This window comes from Callospermophilus lateralis, chromosome 6 (assembly GCF_048772815.1).
Source record: "Callospermophilus lateralis isolate mCalLat2 chromosome 6, mCalLat2.hap1, whole genome shotgun sequence".
NCBI classification, from domain to species: Eukaryota; Metazoa; Chordata; class Mammalia; order Rodentia; family Sciuridae; genus Callospermophilus; species Callospermophilus lateralis.
In genome coordinates, this window is record NC_135310.1 from 89,579,386 (window position 1) to 89,593,549 (window position 14,164).

The following is a 14,164-nucleotide window of genomic DNA, read 5'->3' on the forward strand; positions in this document are numbered from 1 at the left end:
TACTAAGTCAGTTTCCATTAATCATTTTTAATTTAAAATTATTACTCAAAATTGGTAAGATTCCAAGGCAAGCAGAGGATCTATCACTTTCTACGACCTTTTTTTTTTTTTTTTTTTTTTGGTGTGTGTGTGTGTGTGGTGCTGGGGATTGAACCCAGGGCGCTGTACATGCAAGCATGTAGATCCCGCCCCTGGGGATCTATCACTTTCTGAAAAATTTGTGGAAGTAAAAATATTTTCTTTTTGTAAATGGTAACTGATACACAATTTCCTTGTAGGGTGTAAGTTTGGGGACTTATCTGTTTTAATTAAAGCATACCCTGCCTGTGTATTTGTGGATAACTTAAAAGAAATGGGTATCTTGGTGAGAGTTCATGAGGTTGATAATTGCTGCTGAGTTTGAAGGATTGACTCAAACTCTGGTCAGCAGTGGTATATGAATGCCAAGTACTAAGAATTTCTGGAATGTAGAATTGCACAGCACTGATAAAGTTTGCTTTGTTCCCCTATGTGACTTGACCCATTGAGAAAATGTGGTTCCCTAGGAAGTTTTAATAGTTCAAAGTCCGTAGTTAATAAAGAAAAAGGCCACAACATAATTCAGCTTGTTTTCACCTGCTGCCTCAAAGATTAACTTCCTTAACCTTAATGGGATAGAGTTACCCTTTGCTTTGAGAAAGTAATTTATGGAGCTTTTCACTTTTGTTAATTTCAGTAAGCATGATGTTGCTCCTATTTGTGAGGATTTTGTTTTTGCTCTGGGTTGGTGTCACAAACTCCTAAGTCTTCTGCAACTTAAGAACCTATGGCAACTTCATCTAAAACCAAATCTCCAGGAAAAGCACACCCACTTTTCTGTATCAGCTTAATCTTTCACTGGACTCATAAGTGTTTTAAATTACCTTAGGAAAGTAGTGACTGATAGAGCTTAACCTTCAGTTTTCCTCATTTATTTTCATAAGAGAATGGGAGTGGAATTCAAAACATTCAAATTTGGAGTTAATGTGCGTCACTCCGCTGAGAGTGATAAGTTTTGTGTTTTTCCAGTGGGAAACTTTGATACACAATGGGATACAAGTGTGTTATATACCTCGTTATTCCTTTCTGTTTTTCTTCTGATTGTTGCTTACTCTTTCAAAAATCAGCTGACTGTACAAGTTCTCCCTGGGAGCAGATTTCAGAACAAAAGTGATCTATAAACAGCACGTAAGTCTCTCTTTTTTTTGGTCAGAATTTATAACTTTTTCCTATTTTTATTTATAGTCTAAATTCATTTAACTGCAGCTTTTTAATGTTACATGTGCACATTATGCTGTTAAAAGAGTGTAGTTTCTATGTTTGGTTACTTATGCTGTAAGAAGGATTTTTATTACATAATGCATGCTGGAGCCATATTAAGTAACCTGGTCTCTTGCCTGTTGTTTCTTGTAGACAACAGTAATGGATGAAAGCTGTTTGCATATGCGGTCTCAGTGTATCACAACATTTTATAGAAACTTGGTAGATGAACAGAAGACATTCATGAAGCTTTGTGCTTGTTTTGAATTTGAGACATTTTCTAGAATATTTCTGTTAGGGGCTTTTAAATTTACAAATTGTTGTCTGTATATCTGAGAAACACCTGCTGGGAAGCTTTCTTCAGGTTAACCAAACCAAAAGCTGAAGAAGGCTTATTCTTGTTGACAGTGAGCGACTGTAAACATCCTCGACTGGAAGCTGTGAAGCCATAAACTGGCTTTCAGTCGGATGTTTGCAGCTGCCTACTGCCTCAGACTTCAAGGATCCACTTGAAGAGCAATTATCTTGTTTACTAAAACTGGATACCTTGTTTTCTTTTTGATATATTTTTTAAAAGCTTGGGTAAAAATGGTGCAAATTAAATAACTTTTAAACCTTCTTTGTATATTTTTAGATAGCTTCAGATAGATAGGAGAAGAAGTACTCTTGTGTGTATATAGAATATGATGTGTGTGTGTGTGTGTGTGTGTGTGTGTGTGTGTGTGTGTGTGTGTAATTCTTAAAAAGAAAGTATTCTTGAGAGAAATGTATTATATTTTTTCTTGTTATTTTTAAAACCAGTATACTAGATAGTATTTTAAAAGTCATTCTAAAAAAGTGATCTGTTTTATCCTATTTGTCTTTATCTGCAGTTTCAAAGTAGGTGTTTGAGCCATTCACAAAAATTTCTATTAATGAAATATAGATTATTTGAAAAGAGAAAAAAGTAAAGACCAAATCACTTTCACATTATTTGACTTGAACCTCCTTTATTTCCTTCTTAGTCTTTAAATAATAAAGTATCAGTTAATTGTTTTTATTTTTTAGATACTCAAGTATGTAAAATAAACTAATATTGATTCAACTGATTCTTATTTTAAAAATCTATTTATTCTTGTTTTCAGCAGAGTAGTTTAGGCCTTGGTTGAGACTTTTTCCTCTCAATTGAACAGTTTATGCAATAACTCATATTGCCTAAAAATAATAAATTCTATCCTAAATATATGAAAGCCATTTAAGATTGAGACTCCTATGATGAATCTGTAATGAACTTAATTTCTAGTTCATCTGTTTATTTTTAACATATGAATATTTATTTGCTTGAATTGTTGAAATTAGAAACTTTAAAAGAGGTGAAGGCAGCATCCTTTATGTTCTGAAATACAGTATTTTAAAAATGTATTATTTTCATTAATTTAGAATTTATAGCTTCTGTTCCCCCACTTACTGCCCATTGATGAAGTGATAGTAAAGCAGTGTGATTATCTCATTATTTTAAAATCGTATCCATTCTCATAGCTGTAATGAAGAGACATATGTATAGAAATGCCTGTAAGTTTCCCTTGTACATAAAGCCATCAAGTGAAAAAACTCAATTAGTCATGCCAGCCACGAGAGGTTAGTTGGCTGCCACTGAAATGCAAGGGGCTGGGTGGGGGAGCCCTCTGTCAGGCCCTGGGGTCTGGAATTGAGAATGTGGCCTGTTTTAATAGGTAAACGGAAAACACTTAGAGCAAATAACTCAGCTGTGTCCCAGGGAACCTACATTATTTCCCAGGGAATGACTATAGGTTGGAAGAAATGGGTAAACTTTTCCTGGTTCTTTGACCTTCACTGTCTTTAGGTTCTCCGCCTGTGTTATTTCAAGCACCCCCACCACCTCACTGCTTCCTAAAATTTCCATTTTCCTCTTCTATTTGCTTATTTCCTTCACATAATAATTGCTTATTGGAATTTTCTTCAGTTGTAAAAATTACAACATTCTTAGATATTCTTAAACCAACAAATGCAAACCTCCATAAAGTCATTCTGGTTAGTTTTAAAATTGATACCTACTATTTGTTTTGTTTTGTTCCCCACATTTCCACAGTAACAATCTAAAATGCTATTTAAAAATATTAACAGTGTGCTATTTATAGTTGAAATAAGATCTAGTACAATTTTTTTTATTATTATTTCACAAAAAGAATCTAACTTTAAAAATTTACAGTATTACATTCCTACAGTTACCTGGACAAAGTTATTGTGCACTTATGTAAGATAAATTAACATTTTGCATAAATTAGAAACCATTACTAATTACTTTCATGTGGTTTTTTTTTTCTTTTTTTTTAAATTTTATGTTTGTATCAGCATAATAAAATATAATACATGAACTAGGACATCATCTTTTTTTTCAGTGCTGGGGGTCAAAACCAGGGCTTCTTACGTGGTAGGCACATTCTCTACCACCGAGTTGCACTCCCAACTCCTTAAGCTTTTTAAAATGGACTATAGTACATCAATTACTGAGAATAAGATACTGTCAACGTGGATGCTAGTTAATCATAACCTGAATGTTTCTGTAAAGTTGGTAATGTTTAAATAATAGCACCATACTGACTAACCATCATGACTATTGTACCTTTCATTTTTATTTATGATTGCCAAAGTAAAAATGGGCACATCCTTGGAAGGGAGCTTCCTAAAGGAAGTATAAGAGCTTCTAAAATTAGCAGTGGTGATTCATTTGAATGATACTTACTCTTCCTGATCCTAAAACTCTGATTTGAACCTGCATTTCATTTCATAGTGATTATGCCGATAAATACCTCACCTATGTAAACCCTTTCCTCCATGAGAGAACAGCAAAAACCAGGGTAGGGGATAATGGAGACAAGGGAGTTGCATGTGAGTGTAACCCTGAGTAGGACTTGAAATTTAGACCTTTGTGGCCCATGTCTGCCCAGATTGCTATCAGAATTGCCTTTTTTTCTTAAGCCAAATTTTAACTAACTATTACTATTTGGATTTAGAAAAGAAAAAAAAAAAACTTTCCTAAGGCTGTCAGTTTTAGGTGATTTATTAAGACAAATTCAAACTTCCAGTTGCTTTTTTATATTAGAAGAGTAACAGGATGTTAATTTTTTTTTTTTTTTACCTTTTGAAGTAACTGACACAAGATGATTCTTAAGTATACCATCTTTTTGTTTGTTTGTTTTTGTTATTTGCATTACAATTCTTATTACACATATATACCACAACTTTTCATATCTCTGTTTGTATATAAAGTAGGTTGACACCCAATTCGTGTCTTCATATATGTACTTTGGCTAATGATGTCCATCACATTCCACCATCCTTGCTAATCCCCTGCCTCCTCCCTTTCCCTCCCTCCCCTCTTCCCTATCTAGAATTCTTCTATTTGTCCCATTTCCCCCTTCCTACCCCATTATGAGTCAGCCTCCTTATATCAGAGAAAACATAAAACATTCAGCATTTGTTTTTGGGGGGAATTGGCTAACTTCACTTAGCATTATCTTCTCCAACGCCATTCATTGCAAATGCCATGATTTTTTATTCTCTTTTATTGCTGAGTAAAATTCCATTGTGTATATATGCCACATTTTTTTTTAATCCATTCATCCACTGAAGGGCATCTAGGTTGGCTCCACAGTTTGGTCTCACTAAAATAATGGAAAAGACTTTCTTCACATTGTGCTATATCAGAATAAGTATTCAAGATTCTGAATAGATGTGGAAGATATATTTTATTTTCTTTATTTATTTTTATGAGATACTGATGATCAAACCCAGTGTCTCACACATGCTAGGCAAGCACTCTACAAATGATCTACAACTACAGCCCTGAGGGTTTTTTTTGTTTTGTTTTGTTTTTTTTAATATTTACTTTTTCGTTGTAGTTTAACACGATACCTTTATTTTATTTATTTATTTTTATGTGGTGCTGAGGATCAAATCCAGGATCTCGCACGTGCTAGGCGAGCACAATACTGCTGAGCCACAACCCCAGCCCCAATAGTGAGTTTTTATTATTGTTTTTCTTCTTCATTTTGCTCCTCTTAATGGCAAAAGCCAGTAAATGAAAAAAAAAAAAAAAAAAAACCTTATTCTCTGAATGTGCTTATTATTAGAAATAATAGTCAATGGATTAAATATTTATTTAATATGCTTTTTTAGTTGTTAGGCATGAACAAATTATTACTCATTAATATACACTTTTTAAATTGAGAATGGGTAAGTTAATTTTGCCAGGTGATAATCTGCTTTTCCTACTTTTTAGATCTGATTGTTATATAAGCTTTGTGATCCAATACTTTGAGAATTGAGGCTTTTTTGACACAAATTAAAAAAAAAAAAAAAAGATTGGGAATTCATTTAGCACCAAAGCTAAATGTAAACTTACTGTCCCCACAGATTTCAGCATCCTGAAGGTTTAAAGAAATTAATGAATGTAGTCCATTAGATACATTTACAACTATATGAGTAACATCAGAACCTCTCCATAGCTCTCCTTTCAAAAACAATACAAGAAGGTCTCAAGATGTAAGATACATTTTGGAAAGCATGTTGGAAAATATAAAGCATTATTTAGTGTGATAAGGTATCATAAACTGTTTCATTTCAATGTGCTTCCTTGTGGTTCTGACCACTATTTCTAAATTTTAGGTTTGGTGTATTTTTGCTAAAGAGTTAAACTTTCAAAAAGTGAAAGTGCTAATACCAATTGTCTATAAATATAGAAAAATTTATGTAATAGCAGTATATGCAGTTAAATATATGTATCAGTGCCATAAAACAATAGCACTTATACTCATGATTTCCACTGTCAGTAGAGATAAATATATATATATATATATATATATATATATTTTATATATTTTCAGGATGTGATGTTAATGCTATAGAAACATTGTTATCCTGTTTAAGAGAAGTTTACTTGCACTGAGTATAATAATGTTGAAATGAATCCAAGAATTAGTAAAAGTTTCAAATTTAGATATTTAACTTTGAACATTCACATTTTGTACTTAGTAGATCTTAAATTATACACTAAGGAGATTATTTTACTAAATTACTTAATTTTAACTTTCACATTTGACTAAAATTATTTTTAGAATTTTAATCTTTAAACTATGAAAAGCCCATCTAGAAATTTTAATTTTCAAACATTTGTTCTTTTTCATATGTTTTCATGGCCGTATCAGATATATAGTTGTTTTTGTCTGATTTTTATTATACTCTTTTACCCCCAATAAACCTGTAGTTTTCTTCAAATAAATTAGGACAGTCAGAAGTTTAATAAGACATTAGGAAATTTTCACATTGTTTATTCACAGAATAATGTTCAACTGTACCATAAAATAACCACGTAACCTTCTATACTTTTGCTTTAGATTCTGGGCTATTGATTTCATACTTGATCCTAAGTCTCTGAGTAATTAAAAATAAATCATAATGAATTATGAGAAATTCTAAAAATTTAAGGACATTTAAAAAGTATGAATTTCATTTCTCAGAATTCAGTTTACTAAAATATAATTTATCTGTTCTTTTTGTATAGAACAGAATCTATTCAGATTATTGGTACAGATTTAGGCTATTGCTACAAATTGAATGTATATGACAAGTTAATAGCTAATTAAACCACCTTTTAAAATAATTCAGTTTGCCGCCTGAGACAAGGGCAGGACTAGTGCCAGAGAAGTTAGGGTAATGTTTTGGATCAGAAAACAAGCATTCAGAGTCTGGTATGAGCAGTCCTATTCCCTAAATCTCCAGAAGTAGTAGCTTACTTTTCCTGAGGGAAATTTTAATTCCCAGGGATGACCAACACATTTATTATTTTTAGATGAAAGAAGATAATTATTTGTAGATTAAAGAAGAATAAGAGAACACCAGTAAAGACAAGGATTTTTTTTAAATGAAGAATGACAACTCTATATCTTAGATTAAGATATTAGTTAAGTGTTAAGGTGCATAAACGCTGTAGTGCATCTCTTTTGAAGCCTCTTCTAAGGAGAACTTTCTGATCTGGCTCATGGCCCCATCTTCTACTGCTCTCTAAGTTCCAGCTACACAGACTTTCAGATCTTTGAACAACCTTGTTCTATTCCTTTATGTCCCAAGGCCTTTTCCTTAGCTCTTCCCTCTCCATAGATTGAATGCTCTTCTTTTTCTTACCTTTACCCCTAAACACATACACCCATGCATGCACATACACAGGCATGCGCATTCATTCTTTTGATTTTATTCTACATTGTTGTTTCCTTGTGGAGAGAATTCTTTATTTTCGTTCATGCCATGGGCAATTTCTTCGTCCTATGATAGGAATCATGAAAATCAGCCCACCATGTGGGATTCTGGGAGGTAAAGCATTTTAGACAGATAAAAAGAACAAGTGCAAGTAGCCAGAAGTTGGATCAATCTAAAATTATGAAATATGTCAGTACCAAGTGGGCTAGACAGGGTCAGAGAGCTAAGCAATGGACAGGGCCTTGTAGGTCATAGTGACAAGTTTGACATTTACCAATAAGCATTGGATTAATATTTGTTATGAAATGTTCTTTGAATTTTGAATTTGGTTAAATTAAATAATAGCACCTTAATCATAGTGTCTGACCCTATCTGAAGGTGGTAGTTTTTTCAAAATGTGTTTAACAGCTTGCTTCAAGAAATATGAAGTGCTTACTTGCATAAGGGATACTGAGTGTTAGGGGCTGAAGAATACAAAGTTGACAAAGCTTTGATCCATGTGGTGGCTAGTAAGAGTGGAATGATATGATGTTATATGGACCAGACATCCAAGATTATTTGAATCCTACCTGAGACCAGCCAGACCTCCTTGAAAAGGTACCTCAGGAATTATATGCTAGGAAGGGGGACAAAGAAACAGTATAGCTTCTTATCACCAAGTAGGGCATCTGCTCCAACCCCAATATAGAATGCTAATGAGAGGGCCTGGAATAATTCATCTTACACTACTTTAACCTGCAGCCCCATATTGGGCAGTTGTATATATGAGAGATATTGAAGAACAGAGGCTGAGAAAGTAAAAGAAAATTCAGAAGCTGTTTGCATGGTACCACTTTCTCTTTGTAGGAAGAATATCCGTAGGGGTAGTCTGTGTAAATAGTATAAAGACCATTCTTATGTGTTCTTAAACCTTCACTTTTTCTCAGTGGCCAAGATAATGCCTATAAAACCTCCTCTGTATGTGTTTGGGGAAGGAGGGTGTGGAGAATATGGAAGGGGTGGAAGAGGGAGGAGGGCAAGGAAAGTGCTAATATGCAGCTGTACTTTTTCCAGATTCTAAATTTTTCCTCAAGAAATTTTGCTTGTAGTGGAGTAGATGATGTACAAGTGAAATGAGTAACATTGGTGAATGATGTCTTAATAAGTGGTGGTAATGATGAAATTCTGGATGACATTTATTGGGTCTTTGCTGTATGAGAGGCACTGTTTGAGGTGCCACAGTTCAATCTTCCCAATAGTGACTTACTTAACATCACTCTGGAAGTGGCAGAGAACCTAAAGTAAAAAAATAAAAAGCACTGAAGCTTTCATAAAAAGGCAAGAACAGTCAGTTTAAGCTAGAAAGGTGGATAGTATCCGTGATATACTTTCCTCAGATTGAGGACATGAAGTACAGGGAATGTTTGGAGAGAAAAGTTGGAGTGCAGGGTGGGGTGTGTGCCTGGAGAGATTGGCTGGGCCAGCTGTTTGCTTCCTGATTAGTCTTTCCCCACAGGTAAGAGGGAGCCTGGAAATAGTACCCTTAGAAACTATGCTGGAATGTTTTGGAAATGTGCAAAAATCTGTTTTCAAGCTTATAGCAAACTACACTTTTAAATAGTGTTGAATTGTAGGTTGAAGTTATTATGCAGACATGTTTTGGTTCCCTTGAAAGCTGCAAAACAAGGGACAGCTCTTGCTGCATCTGTAAATAGGCTGCTATCTGTTTTTCTTCCTTTTTGTAGTTGTAAAGAATCATTCATGCCAGCATAGTTTAATGAGCTTCAGCAGCTGTTAAATGGAATTATATATTCTGTTCAGTGAGGGCCTTCTAATGCTGCCATTGTCTCCTGACCATCTTGGTATCTTCTCTAGCACCAGAATACTTCTAAATCACAATGGCCTGAGTTGTTCTTAGTTCAAAAGATTCTGAGGTCCGAGTCAAACTGGACCTGTAATGAGAGAGGCTATTTTGGCAAAGGTAGCCATAATAGAATGTTATTTTTTCTACATCACAGCTTCCCTCTTTACCAAGGACTATGAGGAATGCTAGAGGAAAAGTTTATTTATAATTTTCTAAATATTTTTTAAAACAAAATTATTATCTACCAAATTACACACAGGTCCAAACTTTCAATCTTTGAAATAGGAAATAACTAACTCCATAGATACCTGATGCTGAGGGAATGGAATGAGACTTGGTTCTTCTCTTGTTCCATAGCTGTTATTCTTAGAGATTCCTAGACATGTGTTTGCAGTATGAATTTGAAGATTTTCAACTTCTAATATTTTATTTGCTCTAAATTGAAATTAAGACTAAATTAACATTTAGTCTTCCTAAGCTGTTTCTCTGAGATGACCACTTTTCTCTAGTGCATTCTAAAAAGTGCCAACTCCCCTTATGCCACCAGGAAGTCACTCTTCATTCTGGAGCCACCAGGTTCTGCTCTGGGTCTCTGATATGCAGGAGGCCCACCTGTTCTAGGCTGATCTCAGTGGGATCTGCCCCTTGCTATGAGATGGAACTGTTTATAGTTGGTACTTTTTGATCAAAAGGAAATAAGTCCGTGTTGGATTAACTGCACAAATCTCTCATTGCCCAGGAGTTATAAAGCTCTGTGCTTCTTCATACACAGGATGACCCTCTTGTCAGATATCTAAACTCTCCTTCTTTGAAAGAATATTTACATTTTTTCCACAAACATTTCTACCATAATTTTGCCATAGGAAAAAATATCTACTAGGCATATCTCACTATCTGTTACATGAGAAAAACAAACCAACCAACCAACAAAGAGGTCTGTGACTTTCAGGTTACTATAAATAACTACTAACAGATAAATCCTGGTGAAGTGCTCACTTAACCAATTAAGTGATATTTAAGAATCAAACAGAGAACCAGAGAATAAGCACAGGAAACAAAGATACTTTATGAATAAATGTACACAGATAAATTGCAGTTTCATATTCTTAGACTTCCATTTTTTACATTTTGTGTTCTATATGGGCCTTCCGTAGTTTTTCATTATTTATAAATTTGAACTGTTCATCAGATAAGTGTTACATTAATTCAATTGTGCTATTCTGATTATCTGTTACATCTCTCCACCTTTAAATTTATGGCAATATATACATTGTAATCTCTTCACTTTTACAACTCTTCTGAAGAGGAAGTTATTTTGATGAACAGTGATAGGAAAAATATCTCTACCCAATAAAACACTGCTTAGTAAAAGGAGAAAAGCATGAGAGTTTTCCATGTCTTTGTCTTTATTTATAATACTAAGGAGATGTTGAAAATTTAGGGAAACTGTTCTGGGTCTATAGTTAGAGCATAACTTTCTGCCAACGCAGGATTTTTCAAAGTATTGCTCAATAACACATACTCTGGTGCCATTCAGCCAAATTAATTTCTCAATTAACAAGCGTCTTATGTTGCTGCACAGATCTTCTCAGAGATATGTAATAAACAATCTAAATTCAAAGACTGCTGCATGAATAGCATTTATGTAGCTTAGCTACAAACATTTTACTGTCTTAACATAGTGGACATTTAAGATGAAGACTGTCCCTGGCATTGTACAAGCACAGTAGGAACACTGGCCTGCTGACTAAACAAATATGATTGCCAAAGTGAATTATTAAATTCCAAATGGACTCACTAGAGAATGTCACTCCTTTTTCTCCCACACAACTTCCTACTTTTTTTATTAGATTTTTCAACTCTTGCAGATAATTGCCTTATTTTGCTAGTCCTTAGTATAGTGGTTTCCCACTGTTTATATTTTAAAACTAGTACTTGGATGAGTTTCATTGAAGCAGAACAAATAGCTCTGTGTATGCATCTGTGCAAATATCCACTTAGACTTGCTTTGTTAAAAGTCCCAGTAAACTTTCAGTCTAATTGTTGGGCCGACCTTGTACCACTGCTGAGACAATCACATCTTCTAGCCACTGTTACTTTTCTAAACATGGGTGACTTCACTTCAGTATTTCCTTCAGAAGACTATTTGGGAGACTCCCTTCCAATAGAGGAAGTGGGTTGATGAGAGCCGGTGTTCTTATTCCAGATCCTTCACATCTCTGGAAAGCTGCATCCTTTGTAGAAAATAGATCTGTGTGTGTGCCAAAGTGTAACCCTGATGTTCGTCAGGGCATGGGGAGGAGGTCACATACTCCTTGTCTGTTTCAGCAGTAATCCTCCCATTTGGCAGGAGTTTGAGAGGAAGTACTTAACAATGGGATTTTATAAAATTCTATGTAGTAAAGAATGTTTTTATAGTTGAATGGATCTAAGGAAATTTTCTTTTTCTCCCCCCTCCATAAGTGGAGGGTGTTTAAGAGTAATGTTATCTGTGGGTTTATTGGGAGGATTTGGCTGTTTTATTGAACCTTGTGGAATAATTTTTCCATTTTGTCATTTCCGTGAAAGGTAGTCATCAGAAGAAAGAGTTGTAGCTTCTTTTTTTTTTTTTTTTTTTTTTTTTAAGAAAGAGTGAGAGAGGGAGAGAGAGAGAGAGAATTTTTTCTTAATATTTATTTTTTAGTACTTGTATTTATTTTTTAGTACTTGGTGGACACAACACCTTTGTTTGTACGTGCTGCTGAGGATCGAACCCGGGCCGCACGCATGCCAGGCGAGCGCGCTACCACTTGAGCCACATCCCCAGCCCGAGTTGTAGCTTCTTAACTTCATACTGGTCTCAAATGTTTTCTTGAAGGGGAATTAGAGAGGAAGTAAAAGTCTCTCAGGAAAGTAAATTTATCCAACAACCAAAGTTCTTTTAATGTCTCCAACCTTACCAGAAACTATAAAGTTATTTTCTTTTACATGTGCATTGTAAGATTTGGTAGTTAAATAAACTTTAAACACAAATAGCTTTCTATTAAAAATAAAAACTGCACGAAGTAGAGGAAAAGATATTCTTGTCATCATCCCCCCTTTGCTTCCAGCCATGTGAGGTCTCCAAGATAGCTGCTGACAACACACGTCTCCTGGGTCTGGTGTCCCCATCAGATAGTGTCAGATTATCTGCAATTACCATAGAAAGTTAGAGGATAACTTCTGAGGAATAAGGTTAGATCTCTTTCCTCCAAGACCTACTAGGTTTATACATCTAGTATACAAGAATGGCATAGGTCTTCACTAGCCAGTGACCCATGTCACCATAACAGAGCAAAAGTTACCCTTTTGTGGTTGAAACATTTCAGTGTCTGCTAGGGAAAAAAAAGGGAAGCATAATATCACCAGTGTACTTTTAAATTTATCATACAGCATATTTAGACTGTCAATTTCTAGTCTCTAAAAAATAATTTAATTGAGATTTACTTGGTACAGGATCATCATAACATTATAAACTCTTCCTCATTGTAGGGGCATTAAGTTACTTGGTCCATAGCTTTATTGAATAGTAATCCCACCCATTGGTCATATAGACAGTGTTTGGATGTCTTCTGAGTCAAGAACTAATGCCAACATCACATTTTGCACATATCAAATTAATCTATTCACTTGATAGATGCTTATTGAGCTTTTGCCCACATAAAATATAGCAAAGAACAAGGCAGCCTCCTTATGTAAAGGAATTAACATTTAAATGAAGATAAACCACGGAGTCAGTGATTGCGAAATTATGGTTGAGTTGCTGCTGAGGGCTTTAGGAGAAAAGGTATATACAGAAGGTCTATAGAACTTAGAATCAAGAAGCAGTCCAAAAAAGACACATTTGAACATATTGAAAGAAAAACAAGCAGATCCTGGGCAAATGAACCAGTGGAGCAGATACCCCAATAGCTAGAATGTGTGCAAAGCCTGGTTAGATAGAGCTGTGGGTGAGTCCTTCTGTTTTAGTCAATGTGAAAAGAAAAATATACAGAATCAGGGAAATGTGGCATGGAAAAGCAGGCAGAGGAAGATGCTTCAAAGGGGGCCTTCAGAAGGGGAAGAGAAAAGTGAGGCTAGAGTGTGAAAAAAAAAAAAGGAGGAAGAAGTCAACAGTATCAACAGCTGAAAAGAAATGAAGTAATTAGCCTTGAGCAGAAAGGTGTCTTTGTATGAAGGAGGATGAGAAAACATTAGAATAGATTTGTAATGGAATGCAGTAATCTTTGGTACAGAATATACTTTATTTAGTAGGAAGTGATGTAGGTCACAGCTAAAGGGAATGAGAAAAGGGAGGAAGGTGGAGATTCAGAAAAGCTGCTGTGAGGCTGATGTGGTGGGCACATGACTGTAATGCCAGAGACCGACTTGGGAAACTGAGACAGGAGGCAAGCCTCAACAACTTAGTGAGGACCTAAGCTGGGGCTATAACTCAGTGGTAAAATGCCCCTGAATTCAATCTCCAGTATCAAAACTACAAATATAAAAAAGGAAGGTGGACATGCTCTGTGCTTCACTGAGTGATGGCTAAAATTAGAAGCCATAAATTTGGGGTAGTATGTATTTACTTTGTGGCATCAAGCAAAAGTCCAAAATATAGGCAGAAAGAAGAAAGACTATGGGCATGGGAAACTCCACATGAGAAAGAAATTTTCCATTGTTTGGCATGTAGGGCACCATAGTTATAAAAAGTGACATGATAGAAGTATTTTGAGAAGTTATACAGTTGCCGTATCTAGAAGAAGTAGCTTTGCTCCCTTTTCCTCCTGT

General features: G+C 34.9%; 1 long non-coding RNA gene across 1 annotated transcript in view; it reads left to right on the forward strand.

Annotated features, from left to right (window-relative positions):
- LOC143401278 (uncharacterized) overlaps positions 1 to 14,164 on the forward strand; it is a 32,075-nt gene that overhangs the window by 3,427 nt on the left and 14,484 nt on the right. Inside the window, exon 2 of the long non-coding RNA XR_013091627.2 lies at positions 1,146 to 1,206. This is a non-coding gene — a long non-coding RNA (uncharacterized LOC143401278). The remainder of the gene's footprint in view (positions 1 to 1,145; positions 1,207 to 14,164) is intronic.